This window comes from Bufo gargarizans, chromosome 11, assembly GCF_014858855.1.
Source record: "Bufo gargarizans isolate SCDJY-AF-19 chromosome 11, ASM1485885v1, whole genome shotgun sequence".
In the NCBI taxonomy this organism is placed as follows: Eukaryota; Metazoa; Chordata; class Amphibia; order Anura; family Bufonidae; genus Bufo; species Bufo gargarizans.
In genome coordinates this window covers 29,791,720-29,805,363 of record NC_058090.1, presented here as the reverse complement: position 1 = coordinate 29,805,363, position 13,644 = coordinate 29,791,720, and the positions used below count along the sequence as shown (strand labels likewise).

The 13,644-nt window shown below is 45.9% G+C and overlaps 1 protein-coding gene across 2 annotated transcripts in view; it reads left to right on the top strand.

The window, feature by feature from the left end:
- The first annotated feature begins 3,350 nt into the window (after positions 1 to 3,350).
- AKT1 (AKT serine/threonine kinase 1) overlaps positions 3,351 to 13,644 on the top strand; it is a 111,588-nt gene continuing 101,294 nt past the window's right edge. The window contains exon 1 of one of the 2 annotated variants that reach the window (XM_044271908.1): positions 3,351 to 3,644. The gene's annotated coding sequence lies outside the window, so the exon portion shown is untranslated. Of the gene's footprint in view, positions 3,963 to 13,644 lie in introns of both variants that reach the window. The other variant, XM_044271907.1, reaches the window with a different exon arrangement.

The window sequence follows — 13,644 nt, the reverse complement described above, 5'->3', positions numbered from 1 at the left end:
CGATCGACCAAAATTTTATTTTGTCAGGTGGTCGCCTCTTTTATGCGGCACCAAAAATTGTCTGTCATCAGCTCATCGCCCTGTGAAAGCAGGAGATGTGCTCCCAGCAACATGCAAACTCAATGGGGGGAGATGAAAAATCGTAGTAATTATTATTCATCCCCCATTCAATGTGCATCGGGCCATGTAAAAATAGAGCGCCGATCGTTGATCTGCCATTGTTCGGGATTGAAATTGCCCCAATTAACCAGACCCTGACCCTAAATAAGGTTTCCCTCTGTAATCTATGATCAATAAGATATGCCATTAATGTATGATGGTATGAAGGTCCAGCTACTGAGACCCTCACTATTGCGTAGAACAAAGGGGCCACGTTGTCTTATGCTACTACTGCAGGCTCTTTTTAAGTCTTTTTTTTAATAAGCCATCCCAGAGCCACGGCCTCGCTGTAAGTAATGTAGAGGTCCCAGAATTTGGACCTTACTCATCTAATCAATACGTCATCATTGCATAAGGTTAGGGACTGGATATATGTGCAACCTGTACAGCTTCCAGAGATCACTGAGTGGTTGTACTGTGGCAGTCCCACAGAGCTGAATGGAGCGGTGGACACAAATGCATGTCAAGGGGCGCAACGGCCATAGACCCTACAGGGAAATTTTGCAGTGGTCCAATGACAATACTTGCAATGGCAGGTACCTATGCATCTGGCAGGCAGCCACAGGTGCCCTTCTGAATTCAACTTTATTGCTGTCCTGCCGGCAGTATTTTGTGCTGCACTGTGGGATTTGGTTCTGCTGGGGCGGTATTTTGTGCTTTTTGTACTGTACTGAGGTATTTGGTCCTGCTGTGTCAATATTTCATGCCACACTGGGGTATTTGGTTCTGCTGGGGCGGTATTTTGTGCTTTTTGTACTGTACTGTGGTATTTGGTTCTGCTGGGGTGGTATTTCGTGCCACACTTGGGTATTTGGTTCTGCTGGGTTGGTATTTCGTGCCACCCTGTGCTAATTGGTTCCGATGGGGTGGTATTTCGTGCTGTACTGTGACATTTGGTTCCACTGTGGCGGTAATTTGTGCTGCGCTAAGGTATTGCTGGCTCCCGCCTCAGTCTGTTGTCCCCGCCTATTTGGATTGCCCCTCCTTCTGTCAATTTGGACCTGCCTACAACATAAGAGACAATTTTCGTTTTTTTCAGGGTCATCTTAATTTCCCAGCCTGCCCCTGTGCGAGTCTGCCATTCCATTCAAATGGGGGGCACGCAGCCCCCATGTCGTAGTTTTATTCCGGCTGCCTCTCGGCATGTTTGCCGCGGACCTGTGAATGGGGCCGGAGCGGACTTCCGGCACACGGTGCACTAGCGGTAGCAGGGATCCGGCAGGCTGTTCCCTTGCTGGAAAAGGCTGCCTCTAGTGTGAAACTAGCCTTAGATTGCATGTAAGGGACCAAGGAAATTCATGTCATGGCTTGCAATTGGTGGACTGTATAGAAATAGAGGAGTCCTCTGTCATGTACTTGTAGAGACCAAGGTACTGTTTTTACGTAGGGGTCCTCTGCTGTGTCCGACCTTGTTTATGGTAGAAACCCCCCTTTTAGGACATCTCCAAATAGCACCAAAGGGGCACATTACTGTCCAACATTGCTGCCTCATTCAGCAAATATGCGCTGTACCCAGTTCATGAACCTTTTCTGATGACTGTAGTTAGGGCTCATGCACACGGCTGTGGCCTGCTATGCGGTCCGCAAAATAATGGATACCGGCCATGTGCGTTCCGCATTTTGTGGAATAGAACAGTCCTATCCTTGTCCGCAGACAAGAATAGGACATGTTCTCTATATTTTAGATTTGTTCTATATAATTTTTGCAAACGGCACGCAGCCCTATGGAAGTGAATAGGTCCGCATCCGACACGCAAAAAATGCGGACCCAAACCATGATCGTGTGCATAAGCCCTAAGGGCAGGGTCAGCAACCTCCGGCACTCCTGCTATGGTGAAACTACAACTCCCAACATGCTCCATTAACTTTTATAGGAGTTCTGACAAAAGCCAAGCCAGTGTACATGCTGGGACTGGTAGTTTCACGACAGCTGGAGTGCCGGATGTCGCTGATCCTTGCCTTAGGCCTCCTGCACACGAACGTTTGCGCCCGTGGGGCAGCCGCAGCGGATCATGGACCCATTTACCTTAATAGGTCCGCGATCCGGCTGTTCCGCAAAAAGATAGGACATGTTCTATCTTTTTGCGGAACGGAAGTACGGGACTAAACCCCACGGAAGCACTCTGTAGTGCTTCTGTAGGGTTCCATTCCGTGCTTCCGTTCCGCACCATTCCGCATCTACGGATATGCGGACCCATTCCTGTGAATGGGCCCGCATCCGTGATGCGGAATGTCCACGGAACGGCACCCCTGTATTGCGGATCCGCAAATGCAGTCTGCAATACGGCAACGGGGCGCACACGTTCATGTGCGGGAGGCCTTAGGTGTACGCTATCCAGGCATGCTGGGAGTTGTAGTTTTGCAACAGCTAAATAAATGCATAAAATAAATAATAAAACAGCTGGAGGGCCACAGGTTGGATATCCCTACCTTAAGGGCTCATGCACACAAACGTATTTTTTTGTCCATGTCCATTCCGATTTATTTTAGTGGCCCGTCTGCGGAACCATTCATTTCAATGGGGCCGCATTAAAAACGGAAATGACTCTGTGTGCATTCCGTATCCGTATGTCCGCAAGTCAGTTCCGTAAAAAAAAAATAAGAACATGTCCTATTCTTGTTCCTTTTGCAGACAAGGATTGTTACAATGGATCCATAAAAATTACGAATGTATCACTGACATCATCCGTTTTTTTTGCGGATCTGTGTTTTGTGGACCACAAAATACATACGGTTGTGTGCCTGAGCCCTTAGGGCAATAACCTATTTGCCCTAGCCTTGTCTCTAAATACCCTGGCCAGGGCTGATTGGCATATTGGCACCAGGGGCACATGTCCAACTTCTCTGGTTTATCACCATGCCCTTTAGTTAGGCGACAGATTATACTGGCAATACCTTTGTGTGCACACATATTGGCACAGCAACAGTTTTTCTTGCCTTACCTTTCAGTGCAATGCAATGCATTACTACCCCCTGGACACTTACCTTACCTCTAACCATAGAAATCCTTGCATGCATGATTGCATACACCTATTGGAGAAAGAACTGCAAATGACAGCAAGTCCAGGACAGTGCGTTCTCTTCCAGCAGCTCAGAGGTTAAAGCTCACCTGTCTGCTGGGTACACACACACACATGGCTCCTCCCTTTGTAGTGCTGTGGTGGCTTTCCTAGCAGACAGAGAGACAGAGAGCTAGCTGCAGGCGGTAGGACCCAGTGGTCATCCTAGAGGCAGAAGGGTGTAAGATGCACAGAGGGAGACACATAGACACAGAGAGGCTGGAGAAAGGAAGAGAAGGCAGGAGGAGGAGGACTAGCACTCTGTGCAAAGAGAGGAAGAGACGTTATTAAATACTGTGCAACCAGGGAGGGGAGAGAAAGAGCCAGCAAGCAGCACAACAACAAGAGCTAGGAGGGCAGCTGATCCTCTGCACCAAGGATGATCCAGGGCTGAAGACTGCACCAGCTGATCCTGCACCCAGCAAGGTGACAGCACAAAAAGCAGCAGCAGCAGCAGATCCTCCCATCCCTCCATGCAATCAATGGGCTGAATCTGCAGCAGCAGCAGCAACACTACAAGCAGCAGCAGCCCTATCCTTCCCCTCTTCCTCCTCCTCCTCCTCCCACCCTCTCCCCCTCTCTCTGTCTGCTCTCCTCTCCTCCCCCCTCCTTCCTTCTTTCCTCTCCCTTCCCTCTCATGCTCCCCTCCGTGATGGTGAGGCTTCAGCTGGCTGCAATCCACCACTAGGCCCTGTGGCTCTCCTTCTCCTGCAGGCACAGCTCCTATACACCTCTTGCATCCATGTAAGTCAACTGCCTCCCCCCCCACCACCCCTTTGTATGTCTTGATGATGCATGCACACACCCTAGGGTAGCATCAATACCCAAGGCAGGGCCTTGCTGCAAGACCCCCTCTCTCTCTCATCATGCCCATCTTCTGTACATGTTCCCCTTCCCCAATCTATCTAGAGCCCCACCCCCTGCAGGGTATATAGATGGTTGTTCCAAGCTGCAGCCTTAAGCCTAGGCCCTGGTATATAGGATGTCTACAGTCACATTGTATATTTTCTCCCCCCTGTCACCTAGACTTGTATGGTGTCTGACTGCTGGGGATGGATACGTGGTGACTGTATTGTATATGGTGTGTGATGCAGGATGGGTTTTTGCTGAAACAGTGCTTATTTCCAGGGCAGGGCTGTGGCTGATGCTGTTCTCTGCAGGGAGTCAGCAGGCTTGTATTATCTCCCCCCTTATACCGGGCACCCATTGCCAGAATCCGGTGTGTGTTTACCATAGTGCTGATACATTGTTTATAAATACATGACTGCTCTGTGGAAAGATACATTTTTTTTGTATTGTTATGATGCATTGTCTACAATGTATCCATTGTTCCAGCTGGGGGTTTATTTAGATTTTTTTTTTACGTTCTAAACCCCCCCCCCCCCCTTTTTTTTTTTTTCTTCTTGCAACCAGTTTAATGCTATCACTTGAATGTGCCTCTCCCAATTATGCCCACTTCCTGCGTACATACTGTAAGATGTATGGCTGTGCTGGTTTACCATGACACATCCCACTCCGGCCTCTGCAAACCAGCCCTGCTATGTGGAGCAGAATCATTGCTCCTGGTACCCAGCCTTCTAGGAATAGAAAGGGCGCAAATGTTCACCTGGAACATATCAGAATATTTGGTGGTTGGCACTGTACCCTAAGCACCCAGGCCTACGTTTAACCCCGATGTGGCCTGTGGACGCTGAAGATGCACAACGAGTGTTTTAATGGACACTTACTTAGCATTGCAGTTGATATTATGGGACGTAACTCGGAAGCTATAGAGAGCGCCCGTTTGACACGTGCAGTCAAAAAAAAACTGTGTTGTAATGAAATATTAATATTGCTAATTTTTTATTTATTTTTTTTGCGTCGGAATGAGAGACAGAAGCCAGTAGTCCTTCCTGCTGCAAAACTACAACACTCATCGTGCCATGACGACCTTTGACTGGGAATTGTAGTCTTGAAACTACTGGGAGGGTCGCAGGTTGGAGACCAGTTTACTTAATACTATGCCTGTTCGCACATGGTGGTGACTGCAACCGTTCTCCAAAAGTTTTTTAAAAATCACGGTGAATACTGCCATGTGTGTGCAATAAGCCCCGGGTCACGTGGTACCTTTCAAATCAAAGACTACACCAGAGATCGGGCTGATAGTTGTTCCTTTGTGGCATTGTCTTACAGACTAAGCATCAATGACAAGTTGTTCAGAAAGCGGGCACCTAAAATGTTGGGGGTGAAGCCGGCTTTAGGCTCTATGCACGTTGTTGGGTCTGGTCTTTGATTGGTGACGCACGTAGCGAAGATTTCCAGACGGATACTGTAACATAAGCATGCAGTGCCCATAGACTTCCAATATAAAAAAAAAGTGTACCACGCAGTGCGTGTGTCATATAATATGAAAATATATATTTTTTGCAATAGAGCACTGTATAGAAAAGCGCAGGCTGCAGGTGAAAACAAAGGTATGCGGACATATACCAGTTGATGAAGGCTAAGGCCTCAAGCACGTGAGCGTATCCATTTTACGCTCTGGCCGCATAAAATGGATATCCTCTGTTCAAAATGCCCATTCTTGTCCACAAAACGAACAAGAACAGGACACGTTCTATCTTCTTTGCAGGATGGCGGAACGGAACATGTGGATGTGGACATCACGCGGTGTGCTGTCCGCGTGTTTAGGGCCCCATTGAAATGAATCAATCAGATGCGGACGAAATACGGTCATGTGCATGGGGCCTAAAGGACAATTATTCGGCCTCCGTCAGGTGTATGGAACCCGAACGTAAAGCTTAGATACAATATGCACGGAGCCCAAGGGGGGGCCTTCACAAGCGGCAGGTTTTGTTGCAGTTTGTTGAATATTGGAGACTGAAAATCGGTTCTGTTCATCTGAATTAGGGCGGCTTTGGTGAGAGGCGCATGGATTTCCGTAAGGGTGGGTTTACATCACGTTTTTCCCATCCTTTTAAATTATACTAAAAATGTATACATTAAACAGATGCCTCAGACTCATGCCATACAGTGGGATCTTTTAACCATAGACTTTCTTTTTAATTTTTATATATATATAACTATTGTAAAAAAAAATATATATATATATAATATATATATATATTTTTTTTTTTTTTTTTTAAACGAACTGTGCAGGATACAAGAACGCGGTGTGCTGCGTTTTTTTGACCGAAATGAAGGAAAGCATGGGTGTTACGATACAACTGGCAATGACGTTGGCCTCGAGGATCATCTCTTACAAAATCGTCAATCTTTCACCCAACCAACCCCTAAAATCACCCTCCCTTTTTTTTTTAAACCTCTAAGTAAGGCTAGGTCTACATGACGACACCAATGTCGCATGTTGCAGTCTATGGACTGCAACATGCGACATGCTGCGACTCGACAGTCGCAGAAAAACCCATCTCAAAAGGATTTTCTGCGACTGTTGCGTCGCAGCATGTTGCATGTCGCCGTGCGACACCATAGACTGCCATTATAAAAATTGTCGCGCGACAAATGTCGTCGTGTAGACCTAGTCTAAGGCTACATGCACACGAACGTTGTTTGTTTCTGTGTCCGTTCCATTTTTTTGTTGCGGATAGGATGCGGACCCATTCATTTCAATGGGTCCTCAAAAAACGCATCAGTATGTCCGTTCCGTAGCTCCGCAAAAAAAATTGTGCATGTCCTATTTATTTTTTTTTTTCTAGTTTGCGGACAAGGATAGGCATTATTACAATGGATCCGCAAAAAAAAACGGACGCCATACGGAACGTCATCAGTTTTTTTTGCAGACCGCAAAACGCATACGGTCGTGTGCATGTAACCTAATGCTTAGGCTGCAGGGTTACATGAAATCCTTACCGAAATTTTGGGATTTTAAATCCTCAAATTGTATGAATTTTTAATAGATGGGTGATTGCTATTTTCATACAAGTCGCATGCGAGTTTTAGGCCTCTCTAGGGTTTTCGCCTATTACCGGTATGTGACTCGAATTCCATCTGACTTTTTTGTTTCCATTTTTAACTTCTTTTTTCCCCCTTAGGCAAAAAACTGAAAGTAGTCAAGTGAGTGATGACTAACTTGTAAAATATTTGCTTGTTGAAATTGGAAACATAAATGACAAGCATGATTGTAATGATTAAAAAAAAAAGGAAAAGGAAAAGTTCCAACGGTAAAGGAAACTCTTTCCGACAGCGCTTGCAGGTTTCGGGTGGCTGCACACCTTGCAGATTCATGTCAGAAAATCAGCACAAAAATCGCCCAAAAAAAACAGACCTAAATCCATGCTATTTATTTTGTTGTTCTTTTTTTCTTCGTGCGGTATTTATGCATCGTTTGTTTGGTGCGGATTTTCCATAGATCTCAGCCTTTCCTATTGAAAAGGTTGAACTCCACACAAGCAGAACACGGCCGACACGCTGCAGATGTCAAAATCCGCACAGCAGGTCAATTTCCGCACCTAGGAAAAAAAAAAAGCAAAGTGTACAAGAGATGTATCTAATCTCCTATAGGGCTCATGCACACGGCCTTGTGTATTTCACGGTCAGCAAAACACGGATGTGCAAAAAATGGGTGACCTTCATTAGACGTCCGTGTTGCATCCGTTTTTTTTTGTTTTTTTCCCCATTGTAACAATACCTGTCCTAGAATAGGACTCGTTCTATTTACATTTTTATTTTTTGCGGAATGGACATGTGGACATACGGAAACGGAATGCATACGGAGTCATTTCATTATTTTAATTTTTTTTAATTTTTTTTTAAGCCCATTGAAATGAATGGTTTCATATATAGACCTTGTGTATGAGCCCATACTTGCAGGACGCACAGTATTTATTTATTTATTTATTTTTTGCTTGTGGCGGTTTTGTTTATTAGGGAACATTTTTTGTCTTTTCTGGGGTTTGGTTTAAAAAACACAGCGTGCTGGAGATGTTGAGGTTGTGTGTGTTTTTTTTATTTTTTATTTTATTTTTTAAATTTTCAGTTTTTTTAGGACATCTCCTCTTTCACACGTCAGTGAACCATGGAGTGTGCTGTATGGGGTCTCCACCAACAGTGCACCTATCCATTGACTTTAATGTTTGCATCAGTGGTTTTCCACGCACTGTGGATCTGTGGTGACACCACGGGAGCATGCCCTATTTTTGTCCGTTATCGCGGATCCCTCACACACATTATAGACTGTTACGTGGGTGAGGGATCTGTGATAATGGGGAAAAATGGGTCCATGAAAACCACTTGCACAACATGAATGACATCAATGTTTGGTCCATTATTTTCATGCATTGTTGATGGGAAATGCTCTGGAAATGAGTTTTCAGCCTAGCGGTGTCCGTGGAATATGGATGACAAACGGAGGGCAAAAAAAACCACACGCACACCCAATATAGGATCCTTTGATGAACCACTGACCATCTGGTCATGAATGTCATCATGGACATGTGAAAGAGGCCTTAGAGGAAAAATGAAATAAAAAAAACGATAGCGCTCAAACACACTGTTAGCTATTAACGCTAGGAAAACAGGCTACAAAAAAAACAAAGCCAAAACCACAGGTAGACAAAAAAAAATAATAATAATTCCCGCATTTCTGGTATGTTTGCAAAACCCCCCAAAAAGTGCAAATTCCTGTTTGTAAGGACTGTAAGGCGGATGCGCACACAATGGCTTCTCCAGCGGAATTTTGGCTCTGACATCCACGCTGAAATTTTCGCCAAAAACTCGCTGACGGCCATGTTCTTTCTGCCTCCCATACATCTCAGTGGGAGGCACCACCGAGGCATCACGGAGCGGCGGCTTTAAGTCTCAGCCACGCCGAGAACGGACATGTCCATGCTCAGCTATAAGCTGCCGCTCCGTGATTCTCAGTCCCTCTGAGATGTATGGGAGGCACAAAGGATGCGGCCGCTGGAGGGTTTTCGGCGAAATTTCAGCGGTAAAAGTTGTTTGTCCTCTAAGGCTACCTGCACACAGGTACAAATTCTACATGTCTTGTGCAAATTCTACATGGATTTCTGTACATTTCCATGGTTTTTGGTGCAGATTTGCTCCAGTATGGCTGTAGATCTCGCCCTTGCATTGAAAAGGGTGTAATCTGCACATGAAGAATGGACATGCGGTGGATTTCAAAATCCGCATGGAAGGAATAAGCAGAGTGTACACTTTGCTGGGACTGTATTACACTGCAGTTTTTCCACACGGGGAATCCGCACGGAAAAGACGCGCGTAGTCCACAGGTGGCCTAAGGCTTCTGTTTCCACTTCCTATACCTGCACATCTCACTGGATTATATTTTACGCAGTCTGTCGTTCTCCACCCTTCATGAAGCTACAACTCCCAGTTTTCCTGCCTCAGGCATGTTGGGAGTTGTTATCCAGCATTTATACTCCTGAATAGTAGATTTGCCAAGATATGTAGGCCTCTATAACACTGCTGACTGTAGGGATGAATGTAGTCTAGAGCATAATCCAACAATCTCCAAAGAGAATGCTGGGGGTTGTAGTTTACCAGCAATAATGTGACCTATAGATGACACAAGCAGTTGTCCTTTGTACTGTACCAGATTGCAGCTTTCTGGGCTGGTTCAGACTATGAAACAAAGCATCTAATCTAGGGGCAAATCCCAAGCTGGTCGGCACCCAGCGGCGGCCCAGCCGACTGGCGGCCCCAGCGGCGGCCCAGCCGACTGGTCGGCCCCAGCGGCGGCCCAGCCGACTGGTCGGCCCCAGCGGCGGCCCAGCCGACTGGTCGGCCCCAGCGGCGGCCCAGATTGACTAGTTGTTATGGCACATTGTAAGCATGGGGGGGGGGGGGGGCCCACGACTAAAAGGACCTCACAGAGGCAGAATAGTAGACACCATAAAAGAACCCTGACTTTGGTGTCCATCATATGATGAATATGAAAAATAGGACAGGTTATATTTTTTGGACACACTGAAACCGCGGATGACAAACGGTGCATTAGCAGAGTTTTCAACGGACCCATTGAAAGTCAATGGATCCGCAGAAAATCACGAAGAACGGAACAACGGACACGGAATGAAACAACGGTCGTGTGCATGAGGCCTAAGTGTGATGTGATCAGTTGGGGGTCCAACCATTGGTATCCCCAATAACCATGAGAACTGGGGTCCTGTATACCCCCATTTGAATAGAGTAGAAGTCGAGCATGCATGGTGCTGCCATCCAAACCCTCTTGATAGCCAAAACTTGTCTATCTTCAGAAGTCCCATAGACATTTCGGTGGAGCAGCAGTGCGCATACAAAACAGACGCTGCCTTCAAACAAGGGACACAGGACCCCAGTTCTTGTGGTTGGCGGGGGGTCCCAGCAGTGGATCCAGTGGATAGGTCATAACATTTTGGTAGCAGGAAAACCCTTTTTAAAATGTATGGCATATCCACTGGATATACCATGCTGAGCATACTTACCTCCTGCTTGCTGAACCATACCAGCTTACCCCATTGAATTCAGAGGTGGGACCAGCCCTGAAAAGTTGGTTATATGCTGGTTAATTTTGCGGGTGCTGGATTTATTGAGTGCGCCCCATGAGACAGTCCAAAAATCAGTATTGCAAAAGTGCTATCAATAATTTAAAAATATTCTTGCCCCTTTCACACAGGCGAGTTTTCCGCGCTGAGTTGAGCGCATTGCACCCGCACTGAATCAGGACCCATTCTTTTCTATGGGGCTGTTCACATGAGCTGTGATTTTTCACGCATCACTTGTGCGTTGCGTGAAAATCGCAGCATGCTCTATATTGTGCAGTTTTCACGCAACGCAGGCCCCATAGAAGCGAATGGGGCTGCGTGAAAATCGCAAGCAAGTGCGGATGCGGTGCGATTTTTCACGCACGGTTGCTAGGAGACGATTGGGATGGAGACCCGATCATTATTATTTTCCCTTTTAACATGTGTTTTTATTTTTTTATTTTTTTTATTTAACTCGCCTTAATCCACTTGCTCACGCAGCCCGGCTTCTCTTCTGTCCTGTGTGCAGGAAAGGGACCTGTGGTGCCGTCACTCCGGTCATCACATGGTCCATCACATGATCTTTTACCATGGTGATGGATCACGTGATGACCGAAGTGACATCAGCACAGGTCCTTTTCCTGTACACAGCACAGAAGAGAAGCCGGGCTGCGCGAGCAAGTGGATTAAGGCGAGATCAATTTTTTAAATTATTATATTTATTTTTAACCCCTCCAGCGCTATTGTACTATGCATTCTGTATTCAGAATGCTATTATTTTCCCTTAAAATAATACAATCTACAGAACACCGATTCCCAAGCCCGAACTTCTTTTAATGAAATAGTGGAATTATTATTACAGATTATAGAATAAATGTAAATTGGGCGCTATCAGCTGTAGGGGGGACATTTTTATTTAGGAGAACCTAACACTCTTTTATTTATCTAAGTCAGATTTGTTGAATTGACGTCTATCATAGAACACCCCCAGCCCCTCATAGTGTATAGCGCACAACACTCCGCAGTATACAGTGTAATACCTCACAGTATATAACATCGCCCAGTATACAGTACACCATAGTATACAGTAGAGCAGTATAGCACCCCACACTATACAGTAGCTTACAATATATTAGCATAACAGCCCCTGTCTCCTTTTCCTGATGTAATCTTCACAACAACAACAAAAAAGCTCCACAGTTATAGCAAACTAATTCAGCAACACTTCTGGTAGAGAGTAAGGACCTTTTGATTACCTAATAGCCATGTGACCAGTACGATTGCTATGTTACTGGTCACATGGTGATGATGTCATCAAAGGTCCTTTCTCCTAAGATAATTACAGCTCTCCTTCCTTGCAGAGACATTGGGCTGAGCGCTGCTGCTCATCCCGCCTGAGCCATTCATTTAAGGGGTTGTCCACTTACTGTTGACCAGTGTGTTTGTGAGATGATTATATGGCACTTACTAATATAGTCTCTGTTGAAATTCTGCACCATTTCCATATTTTATCAGGTATGTCCCTTGTTTACAAAGTCTTTTGTGCTGTCCACACAGAGGTCCTGTCCAAAAGATGGCGGCTGATGGAGGGTCATGTGACCAGTCAAATCACTTCCATACACTGCACCTGCACTAAACTCCACAAGTGAATGGCAAGTCTATTTGAATGGAGGAGACGTCACATGGGGGTGATCTGCCTGGTCACATGACCCTCCATCAGCCGCCATCTTTTGGACAGGACAGCACAAAAGACTTTGTAAACAAGGGGCCATATCTTACAAAATATAGAAAATGGTGCAGAATTTCAACAGAGACTATATTAATAAGTGCCATATAATCATCTGACAAACACACTGGTCAACAGTAACCTGAAAGTGGACAACCCCTTTAAATGATTCAATGAATGGCAATGTCAGGATGCGCTAGCGCCGCTAGACTATCGGAGGCTGCCGCCTGCCTCTGATTTCTGAAGTCTCTCTCACAGTTCGCTGCCTGGAGGCAGGCAGGGCAGCTCCCCCTAGTATAGCTGACACCCGAGGCGGACCGCTTCCCCCCCAAGCACATCTTGATATTCAAGGTTAGTGGTGGGCAGGTGTGGGCACAGGTCCATATGTTTGGAGCATATTCTTAGAAGATGACTGTCATTTCAGAAAACTTCTGGCGTGCTTTAGGTGAAAGTTTTTATTGCTTGGCGTCTAGCTGCAGGAACCTCCTCAACAGAGCCTGAGTGCTGTGCCTCGTCAGCTACCATTGTCATTTTTTGGGGACCTCTGAGAACTGTATGTTTTGATATCTATATAAAGTATGTGAGGGCCTAATGGGCACAGTGCCCAACAAATAGTTCAAAGCTTCTGGCATCTTTATAGAACATGCTATCAATTTATCTGTAGCTGTATGGTGTGAATAGAGTGCTGCTACCATTGGGTGCCCTCATTTGCCACTATATACAGAGGTGTTCTCCCCTAAAAACATGGCACCCCCATTCCATATGAACCTGTCAGACAAAGATTGTGTATGAAATCGATGGCTTACGTTAGTACCTACGTTTCGCTCTGAACTATGGAACCATAAGGGCAACGTCACTGAAATTGTACTCGCATAATGTGGTCATTACAATTCAGTTCACTCGAGGTCCGGCAGGAAAACTGCATTATAAATCCCTAGAATACCTTGAGTCCATGTGACAGGAGCAGCGTTCAGCCCGGGAAATACTGCTGACCCTCGGGGAATACACTCCTCTGAAATTGCCCTAGGAGACTTCCCAAGGTAGGTCCACATGGAACGCAAAACGCTGCAGATTTTCCATCCATGTTGGCGGACAAAATTCCACAATGGAGCATGGTAGCCTCGAAGTGGAGGAGATCTGAGCAAATCTCAGCAGGTCTCTGATCCACTCTGGTCTCTGTGCGCCCATTGATGATGGACCCTGGTCACTAGGGAGTGACAAAGGAGGTGAACTTTATTAT